General features: G+C 38.6%; 2 protein-coding genes across 18 annotated transcripts in view; one reads left to right on the top strand and one right to left on the bottom strand.

Moving 5' to 3' along the window:
* The window catches only part of LOC129774807 (G protein-activated inward rectifier potassium channel 3-like), a 302,558-nt gene that overhangs the window by 127,292 nt on the left and 153,721 nt on the right, over positions 1 to 21,545 (bottom strand). The window lies entirely within an intron of this gene.
* LOC129774809 (serine/threonine-protein phosphatase 2B catalytic subunit 3-like) overlaps positions 1 to 21,545 on the top strand; it is a 184,329-nt gene that overhangs the window by 72,280 nt on the left and 90,504 nt on the right. For 5 of the 6 annotated variants that reach the window (XM_055778790.1, XM_055778787.1, XM_055778789.1 and 2 more), the window contains one exon: positions 15,302 to 15,382. The exons of the other annotated variant lie outside the window; for it this stretch is intronic. The gene's annotated coding sequence lies outside the window, so the exon portion shown is untranslated. The remainder of the gene's footprint in view (positions 1 to 15,301; positions 15,383 to 21,545) is intronic. 6 annotated transcript variants of the gene reach the window in all.

Raw genomic sequence — 21,545 nt, 5'->3', positions numbered from 1 at the left:
TCGGAAAAGAAACATTTACCACAAAAGTGCTCGATGGAGTGTTGGCAACTTTGTAGTGTTAATACTTGACGACAAAGATGATGATGATGTTGATGTCGTGGGGAAATTGTGAAAATCAGATATTTTTTCCAGTTTCAACGAGGGCGCTGATGGAAGATTTCACTTCAACTTTGTGTGTGTGGCAATTTCAACATAATGACTAAGTGCGGATTCGCAAAAAACAAGTGTTGGTTCAAATTATTCAGGAAAAATCGAATGGAACCAGATTAGTCGAAAAACAAGAACTAGAGATGTACGGCAACAGTAATACAAATCACGATATTAGAGTATCTGACTAAAAAAAAAAAAAATTTTGAACCCCAAAGTCCACACTGTGGAACGTATCAGGGGTGTATTGATGTAACGTGTTAACCGATGTTCGATTATTTCGCAACAAATAAAACGTATTCAAGTGAATTTTCTATAAGAAAAACCGAAACTGGAACCGCTTAACCGATTCTCGATCCATTCCCAGCAGATGAAACTACATATCGTATGCCAACTTTTGAGCGAAAGTTTCAAAACAAATTATCTTCAGTGTTCTTGAGATGTCGAGAAAAAACTTACATATGCCTCAATATTTAGGAAAAATAGTATAGGGTTGTGAACAGGACACGACCGCTTTGCTAACATAGGAATACAAAATTATTGATTCAATTTCCTCGTTTACCATTAAAGAATGCAACGAAATTATTAAAATCACCTGTTCTGGAGAAAGTCGATGACTTGCGTTTTTTTTTTTGTAACTGAAGATAATTGATTCATGATTCATTCTTTCCTCGAGAGAATATTATGCGTCGAGCATAATTCTTCTTCTCAGTGATATGGCTATAACAACAATCGCGGCGGTATTTATCCAGTTGATATACACACGATCATAGGCGATTAAATTTGTTCCACCACCACCATTATTCCACATTTCTAGTAAACAAAACATTAAAACCGCTTAAGAATATCCATCTCAGTCTGCATTTGGCAAAAACAACAACAATGTGTGCGAGTGCGTGTCATGAAAACCGACGCTTTGTATCATATCATCGAGTTTCTTGGATTTGAAGTTGCGAACAAAATCGTACCGCGATTTGATGTTGACTGCCCGCTGGCAGAAGCATAACCATGCAATACGCTCACTTTTACGCTCTGGCCCGTAGAAATATTCGGCCATAGGGGGAGCTAAAATTTGAAATACTTCATCTCTCCACCAGTGTTATCACATTTTAATACCAAGAATCTGTTCTAAAAATCGGTACCATCGAAAATGTTCGTTGTAGAAAAAACTATATATCAATAAAACGAAAAAATACTCATTTCTTTAATACAAATACTGCAATTACATTTGAAAGTCATTCGTGTGTTTAATGATGCTTAACATAGTCACTATATTTAATCAAATCTTTTGATCCCAAAATAGTGTTCATCGTATCGTTGCTGGGAATCTGTACCAAAAATAACGAAAAAATCTGTACCTTCCCAGATAAATCTGCACGTGTGGCAACACTGCTCTCCACAGTGTCCGTTCACATGTTGAAGAGCCTATTCTCTGCCTTTGCATTTCGAGCGACCAATTTACGTGCACCTGATTCGGAGCAATGTTGACACTGTACCATTATAAATATTTGTTACATGCAAAAACCTGTTTTATTTGCATGAAAAAATATTACTCAAGCCTCGATTTAGACTGCACACCATAAGTAACGAAAAGTTCTGAGCAGCCTCATCCTGTTCAATCGAAAGTTCATCGACAATGACCTCCTTATGGAGTAATTTCACTTTTAGGAGAACAGTATTCGTTTTCCAAATCCCCATCGCAGAAACCTGAATAATACATAGTTACATGTTAGGTTGAAAAACAATTTGAGATATAACGTTGCAACTGCCTTGAGGGTCGAATCTCTTAAATCTACTTGACCAACTTCACGTAAATTGAACACTCCAAAAAACCAGAAATTATCTGTGCTTTAGTACATAAATCTGTAATCTGTACCATCGTAAAATCGAAAACTATTGTAACTATTGTAAAATCGAAAACTATTTTTTTTTATCCAATTTTTTTTATTTATCAGGCTCATTAGCATTTTATCTGTAACAGAGCCGGGTTTTTATCGTGTACATGTAGGGTAACACGGGGTGAGTTGGACATATGGGGTGATTTGGACCACCCCATTATCTCAAAAAGTATGGCTCAACTTGGATTTTTTATAATGTCATCTTCTTTTATTGTTGAACCGTATATAACTAACGTAAAAAAACTTTGGTAAAATTCGACAGGTTGAAGGAAACGGTAGCATTAACACAGCAAGCACTTTTATTGTCAAAAAATGTGAGTTTTCCGATCGTGGTTTTAAGGTTTTTCCCGCTGATTAAACAAACTTTTCGTGTATTGTGCAGTAAAGTTCTGTTCTCCTACAGAAGAGGAGCAATTTGATGCAGCGAAACAGTAAGTTTGATAACAATAAATGAAATTAATTGCATTTTAATTTTTGGATGTTGTGTGGGGTGACATGGACATGTTTTTGTGGGGTGAATTGGTCCTACAGATTTGAGGCTTTTCTTTGGTCTAATTGATTCCAGATGCCACTAAATTACAAAAAGAGGATGGGCAGACAACGTTGGAAGAAGGAGGAGCTTGAAAGACCAACGCAGGTCATCAAGAACGGATTTTCTTTGACCAATCATCGACAGTGTTTGAAAATGCTCGAACAACAGTGAAAAGATCCATGCATAATTCGAGATGGTCCCAATCCTATTTTTCTGGTCTGAAATCTGGCCAAGACACCTGGTATCGATCCCAGAACACTGTTACTGATTGTAACATTATTTCTAAATACTTTAAATAAACATAAGAATGTTTTTTTCGATGATACACACACTGGACCAAATCACCCCACAGATGGTCCAAATCACCCTACATCAAATTTTAATGTCCAAAAATCGTCTCTTTCATTTTATGATATATTTGGTAGTTTGAAGCTTGATATAATGATTAAACATTATTGATTGAGAGAAAACAAGTGTAGCTCAGTATACAATGTGACATTTTTTATTTAGACCGTATTGGTTTGGAAATATTAGGCGATTTGCTTAGGTGGTCCAAATTCCCCCCTTTTCCCCTACATATGTTTATGTTTCTATAAACTGTAAATTACACAGTAGAAATAGTTGCCATTTAGGCGTTAGGTTTTCTGTTCCATTATATTATGGTAAATTACACTGTAGAAGCCAATTAAGCGTAAGGGTATTCTATCTGTTCTTCCATTGTTCAGCAGACCGGACAGCGGAGACAGTTGATATTGATCATTGTTGGGTTATTTATAGAACAGCAGCCCGATGTTTCTTGCAGAGCAGAGCAGTTGTATGGATGAATCGATCTTTGTTCCACCGTGGATCGATCTCCATAGCTGATGATGGTTGCGTGGACGTAGTTATTCTATAACAACACAAAGATGGTCAATTGAGGGCCCTGAGTTTGAACTCACGATCGATCGCTTAGTAAGCGAACACGTAACCAAGTGGCTACGAAGACCCCCTATCGAAAACTATTGTGCAATTCCAAATGAAATCGTCCAAAAAAATGCAGATTTTGAAAACATGTATTTTTGATTCGAATGAAAGTTTGTATTCCGTTTGGGTTGGAGGAAATATGAGTTTTCCACAGCAATTGGGAATTTTTTGACTCAATCGTAACTTTTGAAAAGGGCGTATCGATTTTAGTAGGAGAAATCTTTGATAATTCATATCTAAAAAACTATGAGTCGTACCGAAAATAGATTTCTTTTAATACCTTTAGAAATTTCTTTAAATTTTTGTTCGGGGTAACTAGCCTGTCCAAGTCTTTCCGTCATTATTGGTGAAACGTTAATACCGGCCATTCTCTTGTTGAATAGCTGAATGCTGTACGCTCGGGAATACTCTGGTATATTGCTATTTTGGGAATCTTGCGAAGATGCTGAAACGACTGAAACTATTGATGGTACTTCTTCTTTCCTACTGCTGTACTGATCTGCTCCTCAGTATTACACTGCTTTGGTTTGGAAGAGTATACAGATAAACGGCATGATCCGCAAATTTTTAAAGATGTATCTAAAAGGATATTGCATCCCATTGACTTAAGTTTCTCAACCATTGATACGGTTAAGAAACGTTTTTCAGATGAACATTTCTTACCGTTTTTCGGAAACAGTCTACAACACGAAAAAAATTTTTGTAGTCCATTATGGTATACTGTTATTCACTCTATAAGGAAGATTTTTTAATATCGCTACGTTTTGTGTTAACCCACATGTCTTCAAATGTTTTTCAACGTAACTCCTAAACATACATTTTTACCATGATGATGTATTTGGAAAAGTTGTTGGTAATTATAAGCAAATTCATAAAATTTCATGAACATGGCGGTATAACACGACAAACATATTAAAAGGGAATATTTACTATAAAAAAGATAATAAATTGAAAATATTTTTTAAAATATCTCGAGAATGGCTACATTCAGAAGGAGATTTAAAATGAGCTTTTTTGTTTTAAATCACATCAGGAATCATAATTTGTGGCTAAAAATGATTGTTAACACACAAAAATTCGAAGTTTCGGAAATTCATAAAAATTCGATGTTCCACAAAGTTCGTCAAAACTAGTTTTACCATCTTGGACCCATTTTTTAAATTTTCTACATGACTTCTATTTTATATGAAAAAATTGAAAAAAAATTTAAAAAATATGTATTTTGGATATTGCAAATTAAAGTTTTTGTTGTAAATAAAAAAAAAGAGTACTATTTTTTTCTCAGTGTATTTTTTTCATGTTTAGACATCAATACGCTATAATTCTTTCTAAGACACTATTTCGGTACGACTCATAGTTTTTGAGATATAAATTATCAAAGATTTCTCCTACTAAACTCGATACACCCTTTTCAAAAGTTACGCTTGAGTAAAAAAAAATCCCAATTGCTGTGGAAAACTCATATTTCCTTCAACCCAAACGGAATACGAACTTTCATTCGAATCAAAAATACTCATGTTTTATCATTTGTCGATTTCATTTGAAATTGCTTTATTGTTTTCGTTCCAAGGTAAGTACGACCATAATCAATCCGCCAATCGTATATTGAATCATTCAAACTTTTCTGTACTTGTACACTGATTCGCAGTGGTATGTAAAAATAGTCCCTCATCGGGTAGTTAAGAACAAAAATAGGCAGAACAACAAAATGGCGGATCACATATTTTCTCAAAATCCCATCAATATGGGTATCAAATAAAAGAACCTAACTAGTAGAACACAGTTATACATCAGAAATGCAAATCCAAAATGGCCGCCACCACAAAATGGCGGATTACATATTTTCTCAAAACCCTATCAATAAGGTGCAATAAGGGGCTTGACTAAGTGTCACTCATTTTTTAGAATTGACCTTCCACCTATTGGAGGGATCGAAGCTGTTGCTTGTCATGCAAACATCAGAGGCAAAGACCTCTGTATAGTCAGCTTGTATTGGCCTCCGAGAGCTGCGGTTAGCCGCAAGCAACTTGTTGACATGTGCTCACTCCTTCCTGAGCCACGATTAATCTTGGGAGACTTCAACTCTCACGGAACTGCCTGGGGGGAACCGTACGACGATAATCGTTCATCGTTGATATATGACCTTTGTAACAGCTTTAATATGACCGTTTTGAACACTGGGGAAACAACACGTGTACCTAAACCTCCTGCTAACCCAAGTGCTCTTGACCTTTCGCTTTGCTCGAATTCACTATCGTTAGATTGCAAGTGGAATGTAATCCAGGATCCCAACGGTAGTGACCACTTGCCAATCAAAATTTCTATCACCAATGGGTTGAATTCTTCTGAATCAATAAACATGGCATATGACCTCACAAGACACATTGACTGGAAAAAATATGCGGACGCGATTGCTCTAGCCATCAATTCCAGAGATGGTTTGCCTCCATTGGAGGAGTATAACTTCATTTCTCGTTTGATCTATGACAGCGTGGTTCGCGCTCAAACGAAACCCATCCCAGGTTCCACTATTCGTCGAAGGCCTTCCAATCCATGGTGGGATGGCCAGTGTTCCAAGCTTTATGGAGATAAATCGAATGCATTTAAAGCTTTTCGGAAACGTGGAACCATTGAGAATTTTCAAACGTATTTGGACCTTGAAAATCAATTTAAAAACTTGATCAAAGGGAAAAAACGTGCTTATTGGCGAAATTTCGTGGGAGGTTTATCACGAGAAACGTCAATGAAAAAATTATGGAAAGTGGCTCGAAACATGAGAAATCGCTCTTCATCCAATGAAAGCGAGGAATATTCATATCGATGGATTTTTAATTTTGCACGAAAGGTTTGTCCCGATTCCGCTCCAGTGCAAAGAATTATTCGAGATATACCACAAGATAGGTGCGATCTTGATTCCGAGTTTTCGATGGTAGAATTCTCTCTTGCTCTCCTTTCTTGTAACAATTCTGCTCCGGGATCGGATAGAATTAAGTTCAACTTGCTGAAAAATCTCCCTGATGTGGCGAAACATCGCTTGTTGAACTTATTCAATCGGTTTCTGGAGCATAATATTGTTCCAGATGATTGGAGACAAGTACGAGTTATAGCTATTCAAAAACCCGGAAAACCCGCGTCCGACTTCAATTCGTACCGCCCAATAGCAATGCTGTCTTGTATACGGAAATTGTTGGAGAAAATGATCTTGTTTCGCCTTGATCGATGGGTTGAAACGAATGGCCTACTCTCACATACACAATATGGGTTCCGCAGGGGCAAGGGGACGAATGATTGTCTTGCGTTGCTTTCTTCAGAAATTCAAATGGCTTACGCCGGAAAAAATCAAATGGCTTCAGAATTCTTGGACATAAAGGGGGCCTTTGATTCTGTTTCAATAGAGGTTTTGTCAGACAAATTACAATCTCGGGGTCTGCCGCCTCTATTGAATAATATGTTATATAACTTGCTTTGTGAGAAACATTTGAACTTTTCTCACGGAGATTCGGCAGTAAGTCGGGTCTCTTACATGGGACTCCCCCAGGGCTCATGTTTAAGCCCCCTTTTGTACAACTTCTACGTAAGCGACATTGACAATTGCCTTACACAAAATTGCAGCCTAAGACAACTTGCAGATGATGGAGTGGTGTCTGTCGTAGGATCAAACGAATCCGACCTGCAAGAATCCTTACAAGATACTTTGAACAATTTTTCAACCTGGGCCATTGGGCTAGGGATCGAATTCTCCACGGAGAAAACAGAGATGGTGGTTTTTTCTAGGAAGCATAAACCAGCAAAACCAAAGCTTCAACTTTTGGGTAAACCGATCACTCATGCTATGTCATTCAAGTATCTTGGGGTCTGGTTCGACTCTAAATGTACTTGGGGGCCCATATTAGGTATCTGAGTAAAAAATGTCAACAAAGAATAAACTTTCTCCGTACAATTACCGGCACCTGGTGGGGAGCCCATCCCGAAGATCTTATAATGTTGTATCGAACAACTATTCTTTCGGTGATGGAGTAATGGCAGTTTCTGTTTTCAATCAGCTGCCAAAACACACCTCATTAAACTCGAGCGAATTCAGTATCTTTGTCTCCGTATCGCGTTGGGATGTATGCCCTCAACGTATACCATGAGTCTCGAGGTTTTGGCAGGCCTACTCCCACTAAAAGATCGCTTCAATTTAATATCTCTTCGGTTCCTCATCCGGTGTAAGGTTATGAACCCAATGGTGATCGGAAATTTTGAGCAGCTGATCGAGCTAAATTTTCATTCTGGATTCATGAGCTCATATCATGAATTCGTCTCCATGCAGGTTAATCCTTCTTCGTATATTCCCAACCGTGTTTGTTTTCCTGACTACATCAATTCCTCTGTGCATTTTGATCTGTCCATGAAGCAGGATATCCATGGAACATCAGATTATCTTCGATCGAGGATCGTTCCAACGATCTTCGATGCAAAGTATGGGGATATCAATTGTGATAATATGTACTTTACTGATGGGTCCTCTATGAATGAGTCCACAGGATTTGGAGTGTTCAACGAATTTTTTAGCACCTCACACAGTCTTCAGAATCCTTGCTCAGTGTATATTGCTGAATTGGCAGCGATACACTGGGCGCTGGACAGCGTCGCCTCACGACCTGTTGAACACTATTACATTGTAACGGATAGTCTTAGCTCTGTCGAAGCTATCCGTTCAGTGAGGCCGGAAAAGCACTCGCCGTACTTCCTTGAGAGAATACGAGAAATTTTGAGTGCTTTATCCAGACGCTGTTATGTCATTACCTTTGTCTGGGTCCCTTCACATTGCTCAATTCCGGGTAATGAGAGGGCTGACTCATTAGCAAAGGTAGGTGCAATTGAAGGCGATATTTATCAGCGTCAAATCGCCTTCAGTGAATTTTATTCTTTAGTTCGCAAAAATACCATAGTTAACTGGCAACGCAAATGGAACGAAGATGAATTGGGCCGGTGGCTCCACTCGATTATCCCTAAGGTTAGCCTCAAACCATGGTTCAAAAGTCTGGACTTGAGTCGGGACTTTATTCGCACCTTCTCCCGACTCATGTCCAATCACTGTTCGTTAGATGCGCTACTCTTTCGTATTAATCTTGCCGACAACAATCTTTGTGTTTGTGGCCAAGGTTACCACGACATCGAGCACGTTGTTTGGTCGTGCGAGCTGTACCTTGTCGCCAGATCGAATTTAGTAGTCACCCTTCGGGCCCGAGGAAGGCAGCCCATGATGCCGGTGAGAGACGTGTTGGCTCGGTTAGACCTTGATTACATGTCCCAAATATATGTATTCCTTAAAGCTATCGATCTTCGTGTGTGATTGTCCTTATACCCTTAGTTTTTCCTTTTCCTTTTCCTTTGTGAGAGATCGGATCCCTTCTTAAGAATAAGATGAAATGTAAATACATATTAGATATAAGATAGGTTTAAGAATTGAGTGTGATGAGTGTGATTGAGAGTGTGAGTGTGATCATTGTCAACATATCCTCATATCCCCTCCTTTTCCTGAAGAAAATATGTCACCCTTCTAAACTCGAGTTGACCGCGAGTAATTGGTTTCCTATATTATTAACATTAGAATTAAGGAAAAATGTATATATACTAGTAACAATACAGTAAGGAGTTCGGCTCCTTTAAACCTATGTAACTGAGCCTGTAAAAATAAACGATTTAAATAAAAAAAAAGGGGCTTGACCAGTAGATCACAGCTATTTATGAAAAAAATCAAATTCAAGATGGCCACTGTAACAAAAGAGCCTATTACTTTTGAACGTTTTCATTCAACTTGACCTGTTTGTATGTCTGTAGGGATGTCCCACATTAATAACAATTTGATCCCGTTCCTTTTGATCTGAAATTTGGAACACATCTTTCTGCTGTCATTATAATACTGTGTATTCCATTATCTTGAAAAATCCAATTAAGCCGCCGGTAAAAAATGGCTAATGGCTTGACTTGGAGAACACACTACATTATGAACAACATAAATTCAAAAAGGTGTATGTATTTTTTAACGTAGAACTACGTCTTTCATTAAGGGTGCTAAATCAAAAGACAGGTAACGTTTTTATGAAATAAAGTTAAAGTTAATAACTATTTTTGCCGCGAACGGATTTTGACGATTTACACACCAAATGAATCGGAAATTCCCTAAGATTTGTTTGATATGCTATACATTACAATCTCATGTTGTGTATAAATGGTTAAAATTCATGAAAACTATAAGCGTTTTCATTTTCCTATACATTTGTTCTGTCCATTTGTGTGCTTTCCCGAACAGAGCTGTCAATAACGGACAACTTATCGACGAGCAACGAAGGGGAAATCGTAAAATTTAATGTCTCCGTGAATAAAGGAAAAGAATTAGAACGAAGGGGAGCATTTGCCTAGAGTATAAACAGTGGATCTTGCTGAGGCAAACTTTCATTCTTCGTGAGGACACCGACTGAACAACATCGTTGCTGGGCGAGCTGGACGGTGAGGGATCGAATGCCTTTCTCAAGGCAATGGGGATGGAGAAGTAGCACAAGGAAAAAGTAAAGTTTTCCAAGGGTCTTTTTGAAAGTTAGAGACGAATGACCTGAAGAAGTTTAAAGTCTCACATGTCTTAGTTTCGGATTGAGCTGTGGACGCGACCAAATTACTGACTCTCTGATGTCTTTAGCATTACAATAATTGCATCAGACTAACGCCATTGCATTAAGGTTCTGAGCTACATAATTGTGTGGGTAATCATCAAGCTAGGCTATCGTTAGCTCACCAAGAAAATAAATCTTCTAGAATTTTGTCTGTGATTTGGTTTCGCATGACGGTAGCAAAACTATATCCACAAAGGATGTCAGCTAAGCTGATCCAGACCGACAATATTAACAAAAATGGCTTCTGTTGAGAAGAGCGCAAAACGGAGATAAGTGTGTGTATATTTAATTGCTTCAAGCCATCAATTTATGGATATTTGTGTGCGTACGTGGGCTATGGTGAAGCAGGTGTTAAGGTTGTGCACCAATAAATTTATTTGAGGAATACCAAGTTAATTTATTTGGGTTCGCGTGCCAGTTGTAAAACTGCCTTCAACTAGGATTGCATTTGCGCTAATCTTGATCATAATGAAGCAGTGCTACTCTTTTCGAGGTTGTTGAGATGAACAGAAAGAGTTTAATTCGTTTTTCTAGTCACCAAGAAAGTAAATGTCGCTCTGGAATTTTGTATGTGATTTGGTTTTGCTTGCCAGTAGCAAAATTTCCTCCACTAAGGATGATAACTGCGTTTATTTCGAGCATGTATTGTTCTGCGAGGACAAGAATGAATCATCAAACAATAATCGTCAAATGATTCCACAAGAAAAAAAAATTCAGGGCGACCAAACTGGTAGAATGGTTATTTCTAGAATTTCGTAGCATTATAAAATAACATTCGCAGTTATAAACAAGCGACTTGAATTAAACTACAGCGTAGTTCTACGTCAACAATGCGGTCGTGTCTTGGACACAACCTCCTATAATTTTTTTAACACTACACACTTCTCGAAATGATAATACGGGATACTAGAATAAAAGTGAATTACCCAGCACTACAATTTTTTGTAAGTCTCTCAATATCGGTATCGAATGAAATGATTTGACTAATAGAATGCAGTAAATCATCAAAATATTCCGAAGAAAATTGAGTAATAAATAAAAATAAAAAAAAATTAATGGTTTTATTGTACAGAAGTATACTAATCATACAGATAATGTACTAAAAACTAGAATTTTTTTCCCTTTTTTCATTTACCGTTCTGGTTGTTTGTCTGCTCTCAGACAACACAGCAAGGAAACATACTAATCTTATACTTTATTCAACCATGTATTTTCTTAGCGAATCTTAATGTCTGGTGAACCTGCTCACGAGTTAATATGCTCACGAGTCTACAAATAATGTATAACGATACTCAGTATAAACAAAAGATTATTAGCGTGGGAACATAAGAGGATAGATTTTACAGAATTAAATGTGGCAACCTTGTTCTAGTGTCTCCTAGAACACGACAATGCCAATGCCAATTTTTCACGTACTACTCAAATTTCAGCGGTTTAAATCAGAGATGCTAAACGTAGAGATATGTCTTGATTTTGCACAAAAAGTTCAATTTTTACTGCGGTAAGTTTTGATTTTCTGCTTCCATTGGAAGCATCGGCCATTGGAAGAAAAGTGCAGCTGAAGCACATCGAATGCTTGTGGAAGTTGACGGTGGATCTGCAGGATCGAATGATTTTGGTGATTGGTGATGATTTTAATGTTGAAGACGTCTGTAAAACGTCCAGGTCAAACATAAAAGTTTGAAGCCGCAGAGGTAGACATTACTCGATCAAGATTCTTGAAGAACGCAAACAGAGCTTGCAGAATCATTGGGAGTAACTCGACAAGCTATTTCTGAACGACTCAATGCCGCAGAATACATCGAAAGGCAGGGAAATTATGTTCCATACGAATTGTAAGCGACAGATATTGAACGGCGATTTTGCATGTCCTGAATGTTCCTTAAACGGCATGAAAGGAAGCATTTTTTGAATCGAATTGTTATCGGGGACGAAAAATGGATTCACTTCGACAATCCAAAACGCAAAAGATCGTATGTGAAACCTGGCCAACCGGTAACAGCAACGACGAAACCGAATACCCATGGTAAGAAGGCAATGCTCCGTAATTGGCGGGATAAAAAGGGTGTGATCCATTTTGAGCTGCTAAAATCTGGCCAACCGATCAATGTTGTTGTGGAGAAAAGTCCAAATTATGTGACAAGACATTACTCGATATAATTCCATCATGACAACGCTTGGCCTCATGTACAGTCGTGATCGGGCAACCAAAAAATGACCGCATTGTTGACGAAGAACATTGTTGTATTCAATCCGCTTGTCACTTCGGGTATTATTTTAGAATGTATCAAAATTATATGAACCAAATCCTCTAAGGAGTTGAAACATTTGGTGACTCTGAAAAGGGCTCATGGGTTGTCGTGGTGTACACTTGGTCACAGGCGATTATTTTTTAGTTCCGCCAGCAGCATTATCAGGGCCCGAAATCTTCGAAGGTGAAAAATGAAGACCGACTCTACTCTCAGTAGCTTCGCTTCGACTAGAACAGCTTCGGCAGTCGCCCACAACAAAAAGTGACTTGACTAGAAAATGAATTGACTAGCGTTGACTAGCGAGGATGGTTGGTGAACTGGTTATTTTAATTGACTCGACTAATGAATACAACTCTGCCTCTTCATTCAACTGACTTCAATCCACGCTTCCATTTCCACCTGACACTAATTTTATACCTGCGTACGCAATCTGATTTTGCGTCCATATAAAGAGGAACGAAAACTTGATTTCTAATGCAAAAAATTAGTTACCCCATCAATGAACGGTTTATTGTATACCCATCGTGAACACAAACCAACGAACATAAACATTTCAAGGTCCTCACGTTAATATTAGTAAATAGAGAGCAAAATAGCGCACACACACTGCACGCTAAAACTAACTAAACGCCCGACGCCGACGCCGTTCTGGCGGAGAGGCTGCGTAAAGAAGCCAAAAGCCATTACTAGCTGAATACGAATATAGTCAGTCAGATAGTCAGCTGACTATCCTCAGTTGACTATGACTAAGCAGAACCCTGACCATTATACCACATTTCTTATCCAACCCAATAAGTCTATGGCATGAGAACAACAAAAATGTGTGCCCGTGATGCAATTGATAGCACAAGAACGAAGGTTCACAGTTCCCTGGTGGAAACGTGCTTTCGGGACACTTCAACTTGCGAGTCCACAGCGCAAACTCGTTTGAAAATAAAGGGTTCTCAAAAAAACTGATAAATTAACTTCTTCTGCTTGGTAAACAGTAAATAAAACCAGTTGCGACAAGAGCGAAGCATAAACACAGGGCGTTTTATTCTTGTTCTGGTTTTGACAGGAAAATAGCAACTCGTTTGCTGCTGCTGACGATGTTGTTGCCACATCCAAGATAATTTTTTTTACATTCTCATACATTACTTTAAGTAGACCTTAAAGTATTCTTAGAAGAGCTATCCAGGGATGCATACATGCCGTACACACACTTGACATTGTTTGGGATTTTTTTTTTTCTTTGGGTACAATCCCAAACTTACATTCAGTCTGAGAGAATGGGCAGTCTGCTCCATTCATAAAAACATTTTACACCCTTAACACGTTAAGCCCCGTGACGGTCCATGGGGACTGACACTGAATTTTTCGTCTTTTTGCGCCGATCTCACCGGACACTCACAGTAGACTTTTCGTTCGGAGAGTGTCAGCATTTAGAACGACAACAACAAAGTTGCAAAACGATATTTAGAAAATATCACTATCGATTTGCTGGAACCGACAAGGGCCTGACGAAAAGTTCATTGTCGGTTCCCTATTTCGCTTCTCTTCGGGCACTGAATAGTGGCGATATTTTCATTGTACCAATCAAAACCCTTGTGTGTGATATTCACATCAGGAGAGACTTTCGACTGCTCGCTAGCTGGTGCGAAACTGAGGTTGACTGAAGTGAGGCCAATATTATTTTCTTATTTTCCTTATGTCTCTTGGATAAAATGTTACGCATGGTGGATAGCTACGATTGTTTTCGCGGTTTTGTTTCCTTTTGGCCGGTATAATTGACATTTTAAATTTATTCTATTGTTTATCTAAAAAAACACATTTGCGCACACATAGATGCGTAAAAATATTTCCAATCAAGTAATGCAAAAATCATTATTTGTTACAAGCTCAGTGTTCATATTTTCATTTTACCCTCATATCTTCCTGTTAGAGGAAGTATTACGTTCATAAGGTTTTATTGAGCAATTTGCAGGTGTTGTTCATGTGTCAGTGTGTTCATGATGAAATGAAAAATCAACCTAAATACAAAACAATTGATTAATGTCAAAACGAAAAGTGTTCTCAACTTTCGTAATACAACAATAAATTTATAGCTTTACAATAACGTATATCTCAACTTCAAGTGTTAGTTTAGAACGAAGCTACAGCATTTCGGAGATCATTTAAAACTTTTAATGTCGCACTTTGCTGCTCTATATTTTTGTCGAATGTAGCGCTATCCAAAAACGAAGTTGAGCCACTTCACCACTTCGTTCATAACGAAGGGCAATCAGAATCCTATTTTTGTTCTTCTCTAGTAAACGATGTTTTCGGAATAATCAAATACAAGCGCACGGAACACAATTACGTCCGTTACCAGTCCCAACACACAGAGGGACAACTTGCTCCCAACGTTTCAACCCATCCGCCGTTGGGAAAACGTCACGTCGCCCATCGGGACGAGACACTGCATCGAAGTGTGCCATAAGTTACCTGTAGCTTACCCCGTTACCTCTCATGCTAGCCACCCACACTTCAATCAACTTCAGCTTGACTTTGGTAAACGAAAACGCATGCTTCGATTTGATCGATTGCGTGCGACAACAGTTCCGGTTCACCTATGCTCCCGCCAGTGTGTTTGTACATGTGTTGTGTTCGGATCATTTTTTCCCTCTATTCCTCTCATCGTGCCAAGCCTATTCCAGGTACCCTGAACGTAAATAACATCGTTTTGTATGATTTATGACTACGCGCTGTTTAGTCAGCGGCGGGGGCGTCGTTCGTGGCGTTCATTGGCACTTCGACGGACCTCTGGGCGTATGTTATTTCATTTATGACGTCTACTGATAATGGATTTATTTCTCCAATTTCCCTTTTTTGCAGGACCCATCCGACAACGACAGCACTCGGATCGGAGAAAAAAGACACCTCCAACTAAAATGTCCTGGTGCTAGTTTTGTGCAAGTGAGTATTCCATGGTTCGCTTATCAGATTATGTCAAAAAGCTAAAAAAAATATGGGGGGAAAAGCAATCGAAGTCATTTGGCCTTGGATGGTTTCGTCTGATGTGCTTTCGCTTCAATTCGATGGTGAGAAAATGGGAGCAGCGGACGAATGAAGCGATCTAAACCGTTTGGTTCCTTCTCACATGAAATAACCTAACAGGGCGTTAAAAAGATTATGACGGCTATAAAACACATCTCGCTGACAAATCAATTCTTGTGCAATTATATTTTAGATCGAACTCGGACTCTTGTCGTTAAATTCTATCCGAATAGGGAACCTCATATCAAAACCGAATTCCGATTTCAAATTGGAAAGAAATAATTGATAACCGAGCAAAAGTGTTGAAATCAGTCATCAATTTCTCACAAAACTCCAAAACCAATCGAAGCCTTCCTTGCCGAAGTCAGCACAGCCCGCAACTAAATTGGAAATGGCCTTCTGAAATGGTAATCAACATTTCCAACGCTTCGCCGGTTATCGATTTTCGCTTCCGCTCCTTCCGTTCGAGTTCGCTTTTTTTTTGTTTTGTTCCACTTTCTTCGTTACGCTCTCGCCGGGGCCGATTGCGTTTTCCCGCCTCACAAACTTCCCACCGCCAAAGACAATCTAAACCAGGGGTTTCTACCCGAATGGAAACGACAATTGGTCCTAATTAAGGCAATGCGAAATAATCGTAAAACTTGGCATAAGTTTCGGTTTTTATTGGTTCATTGGTGCGAATCTTCCCGGGATTTTCTTCTGCTCCTTATCACAGTTGACAAACGAAATGATGTGAGCGGATAATACGAACACGAAAAAGAAGCGTCTGTTCGGAAAATAACATTCTCATGAAAGTGCACCTTCTCCACGTGCAGTCCTCGAGATCTGAGAGGTGACAACAGAAAGGATCATACGCTGTGATATTTAAATTCACCATCTCCCACTCCCTCGCCGCTTCATATATGTTCCGGACAGCCATGATGGCGGCGAACTGTCAATCTCAGACCCCGGGCAGAACATAATACTTGTAACCTTCTTCACAAGCACAAAAGTCGTGCGTGGAAATGACCTTTCGACCTCGGGGAGATTCTGACAAGCACAGCAGCCAAGGATCAAATCATGCCCCACCACACGAATGACAGAAAGCAACGCATCAGGGGGGTGCCGTCCTCAGGTTTGACAGTCGCAACAAAAGAATGAGAGCTGAATACTAAAAAGGTACGGGGATTGTCAGAAACGAAACAACCGAAGAAAAGAAAACCTTTGCCCCGAAAAAAAGCTTCGAATTGCAATAGCAGGGAGACAAAAAAAATAAAACGCGGCGGCAGATACCATCACCGGGGAAAGGTACCTTGTCACCGGCTGCCATGGGTTCTGTGTGTGCGATCGGGGCTCTCAATAGAAACGTTTTTTTTCTACGAAGAAAGGGGCTTTGATTCGACAGAAATGCGGGCCGAAAGGCAAAGCGAGATTAGATGCAAATGGTTCATTAAATGAAGCATCAACATTCGTGCTGAATTTCAATGGCTTATTTTAAGCCTAGTGTTTGGTGAGGGGTTAGAAATTTTGTTTGGCGACAATTGTCGCGAAATAAGGCTGACAGATAAATATAGGTGATGTCTGGAAGATAAAATTGTGAGTGTCTTGAAAAGTTCGCAGCTTAATTTTTAACCCCTATCACATATTTATTGTTTACAGAACACATTTAATATTTTACATTTTGAACGTTGAATGACGACACATCTTCTCTTATGTACACCCAAAATTAATTATTAGCACATGTTTTGGCATCCCGATTTATTACATTGATTGAGCTTAAAAATAACAGAAAATGTGCTACTCACCCATACCAATATTTCATATCATTTTTATGATATTTATGCAATTGCAATATAAGAGCAATATGAGCGAACGAAACAAGAGATACATTGCAAATAAGCACGCATTAAAGCTTTTCGCATGCCTTGCAACATAGGGGAACCCGGGGCAAGGGTGCCATCTTAAACTAATACGCGTTTTTGAATGCTCTTTTGTTATATTTTTTTCCATTTTTTTGCTGGTTTGTTCATTTATACTCCTATTTAGGTGTAGCTATGCATCAAATTGTTCAAAAGTTATGTTTACTATGAAAATGTTTCATTTACAAAAGTGATGTTTTTGGCTTGCATTTTTCCAGTACGGGGCAAGAGTACCACCTCGACGGGGCAAGAGTGCCAATCGTATAAAAATATAATTTTTGATGAAAAAGGCACTGTGAAATTCACGGTGGTTCCAAAGAACGCAAATTCTGGTGGCGTTTACGAAAACCGGCAAGCCAATCTTCTCCGGCCAATTTGGATGTTTTGTCGAAAGAGTGATCTAAATTATTTCACTCCGCGGTTTTATACCCTAGGTTCGGGATGTCGTGTGTTATCAGCCCATAAAATAACTTCTGTATATTAAGGATGTGACTCACGAGTTACTCCTCCTGTTGTTTAGAAAACACAGTTATAAAACGGCCTAACTTCTGCACATATTTGGCTAATGTTCTTCTAGGCAAACTATATTCCTCCGCAGCTCGTCTCCATGATTTACAGAATGTACGGCAACAACTATAGATTCCATCTGCCACTGGTTTCGGAACGAAATCCGTTCATACTTACAAACCATGACCACAACAAACACAACCACGATTACACTATTTGCGTTTGACAGATCGAATTCGAGGTTACGACTATGGCATTTTCACCCCGGTAATAATGGCTCCTTTTGCCCCAGAAGTTGAGAGAAAACAATTTTGTTTATTGAAATAAATGCGTACGATTTAAATTAGTTCATACAGTAAGTTGAAGAAAAATGATTATTCTATTTGAGGGGCTTAGAATGAAAGGGGTGTAAGTGATTTGATCGATTCCTCTACATCGACTCTCTCTTTTAGTCATAATTTAGCTGCAAATACATTCCCAGCTGTATTTTACAATGTAGAAGATAGGTCAGAACCTCATCTATCGGATTCTATAGCAAACTTAAATTGGAACGTTTTTGCAGTTGAGTTATTAACTAAAGAAAAACTTGATGAAGAGAAATCGATCAAGTCACTTACATCCATTCCATTCTAAGCCCCTCATTTGTATTTATGGATGGAGTCATGTAAACATATAGAAACTGAGGGTATTTCGTTAATTTGCGCCTGTGCGTTCTTATATAGCTGGCAGTTGTAAGAAGCTCAGTTAGTATTTATCTGTTTTCCAATAAAAAATATTTAAGGTTCCGGCTGATAATATGTGAGATATATGCAGTATCTGTATAAAACAAAGTTCTGTAGTTAAATAATTGTAAAAGATGGAAATAGGCAATAGAATCAGATGGGCACTCTTGCCCCGGGTTCTCCTACACGACCCAAACCGAGAAGAATATAGATTCACGTTTAGACTTTTCTTTCTACTCAAATGAACTCTTCCGCCCCGGATGCGAAGGCTCCACTCGACGCCACTGGAACTGCCCAAAATCATTTTGTTATTTCTGTGTTTCCACTTAGACCTGAGAAATCGTGGTATTGAAACGTTTATGAATGGCACCTTCATAAAGTTCATGTAGAATTTTTCTTCTTATTGGATTTGTCCCATGACGTGTAAACGTTTGGAAACAGCTGCTTCAGAAACTCGTAGCTCGTTTTCAAGTTCTTCTAAGTTTATGAGCTGAACTTTCATACAATAATGCTAGCAATTCATCGTCTTCGAATTTTCCCGGATGCCGCGGGCGTGCTTTTTCATTGATATTAAAATACTTTAAAATCGTCTATACATCATTTGACGCGCTGTTAGTGATGGAGTTCGATCAGCTTTTTCATGTAATCGGTAAACTTCTGCTACACTTTTTTAACGTACATAAAAGTACATTATTACAGGAAAGTTATGGTAAGATTTTAAAATGAAAGACCTTCAATTGAATTCAACATATTTGCTGTGTAAGTAAAGAATTTGAACAAACGCCATGTAATGTAAGGCACTTTGGTTTTGATGGCTGTGTTAGGGAGGAAAACAAAAGATCTCCCTACTGTCATGTATTTGCAATGCCGATTCCTCCAGGCTGCTTGGTTTCGAAGTCTTTATTGGGGTAACCGTAAATCGGGCCAATCAAAACGAGGCAGTTAGGGTGTTTGGATAATGCTTGACATTTTACAGTTATTCAATTGTATATCTCATGAAAAATAGCATTTTATTAATTGTGATAGATGTGTAGAAATATTTACCATCAATTGATGCAAACATCTTTCCGATTTATTAATAAATGTTCGAGTTGTAAACATTCGAAATTTTTCATTTTTTCCTGCATGGTCGCACGTCAAAATGTATATTGTTATCTAAATTAAAACCCTAATTGTTTTGTTTATTTTTTTGCACAAGCAAACTGTACTCCCAAAACAATGCTGTCAAAACGAACACCTAACGTAACGGCGAAACATAACGCAGTTATTGATCTGCTACCCCGCTACCGCTTAGTGCAATACTTGCACTGATATTAATAACATAACATACATATGCAACAACCCTTTCCCGTACAACATCGAGTCTCACTCGTTGGTACTTGAATAACATAGGGCACTGGAACGCTCAGCAGGCTAGTGAAATGACTTGATGTGTGACGTATTAAATAATACGGGAAGGGGTTGAGCTATGTCACTGCAGAAAAATTACATCGCGTGAGAGTATAGAGAGATGTACTTTGCAATACATATTCTAGTCTCGCTCCAGTCAGCGTGCAGTAAACAGTTTTTAAAGACATATTTTTTTAGGCATTTTTGAAAGCTAGAGGCAATAATGAGCTTCCAACCAGCGTTCCCACATTTTCGTCTGTACTGGAAGGACAAAAAAAACCTTTCTCATCTAAACTTTTTCTTTCAAAAATCTGTACCATTAAAATGTCATAAAATATATCACTTAACCCCTCAATTTTATCAACCCTTTGATGATACCAACACAAACTCTTGCTATATTTAGATTGCTTACTATTAGTTGTTAAAAGTTTCGAGCTTCCCCACCAATGCATAGATTGCGTTAATTGTGTCGTTGCTGAGCCGATTTAGAGGATCAGTTTTGTTGTTGTTATGATCAGAAAAAGTTCGCACTACGGTTAGCAAAGAAAAGGCACATAGTAAGAATTTTGAAGCGTCGAGATTGCGAGCGAAATTCTGTTGTTTTCAAGCATCCGATTTGTGCGCTGTCAGCAACAGTGATTTAATCGCGGTGAAATTTCACTTTCGGACACGGTATTCGTTCTCCAGCTCTTATAAATCCTCATCGTAGAGACCCAAAACCGATTCCATAAATGCATCAATGTTTGTTAGATTTGGAAAGTTTCTTGGATTTTGCATTGCTGCAATCTTGAAGGTCGAATCATTCAATCGAATCTCTTTCTCTTCTGCTCAACCAGCCCCATAAATTTAACAATAAAAAAAATCCATACCTATCTGAACTTTAGGACAAAAATCTCTAACCTGCACCGTACAGAATCTGTACCGAAAAAATCGAAAAACAATCTGTACCTTTCCAGATAAATCTCTACTAGTAACAACACTGCCTTTACAATAGCAAACAGATGAGAGAGAAAAAGACGAAAAGTATTTGCCCATCGCGAAGAAGAATCGTTTCGGAGAGTCGATAGTGTGCTGTGGATTAACGATGCCACACACTGGGGAGCGATTTTGATCGCGATTTCAAATCCAGGGTATTTGTTCGGATGAAAGATGGCTGCGTCGGTTTTCACACCGTCTAGCGGAGAGTGCTCGTGTATTAATGTATCACGTACACATCGTTGATCTTTTATGCTGCCAAAGGTAGATTGAAGTGGTTACCATGGGGTTGAGTTTTGTCCATTAGAAGTGTGAGATGATGGTGCGTTACTAACAAATATTTTATCGACTGTGTCGCAAGGTATGCCAGCTAGGAAAAAAACACCTGCTGCGGTGAATCGTTGCGAGAGTTTACAGATTCGGATTTCAAATCCAGATTCCAGATTCCAGATTCCAACTTCCAGGTTCTCAAATTCCAGACTTAAATTCTAGATTCAGATTCCAGATTTCAGATTCACATTCCAAAATTGGACACCAGATTCAGATTCCACATTCCAGATTCTGATATCGATTCAGATCCATCTTCCTTAT

The sequence above is a fragment of the Toxorhynchites rutilus genome, chromosome 3, assembly GCF_029784135.1.
Source record: "Toxorhynchites rutilus septentrionalis strain SRP chromosome 3, ASM2978413v1, whole genome shotgun sequence".
Taxonomy (NCBI): Eukaryota; Metazoa; Arthropoda; class Insecta; order Diptera; family Culicidae; genus Toxorhynchites; species Toxorhynchites rutilus.
Note: the sequence above shows the minus strand (reverse complement) of the source record. Positions and strands in the feature narration are given on the sequence as shown.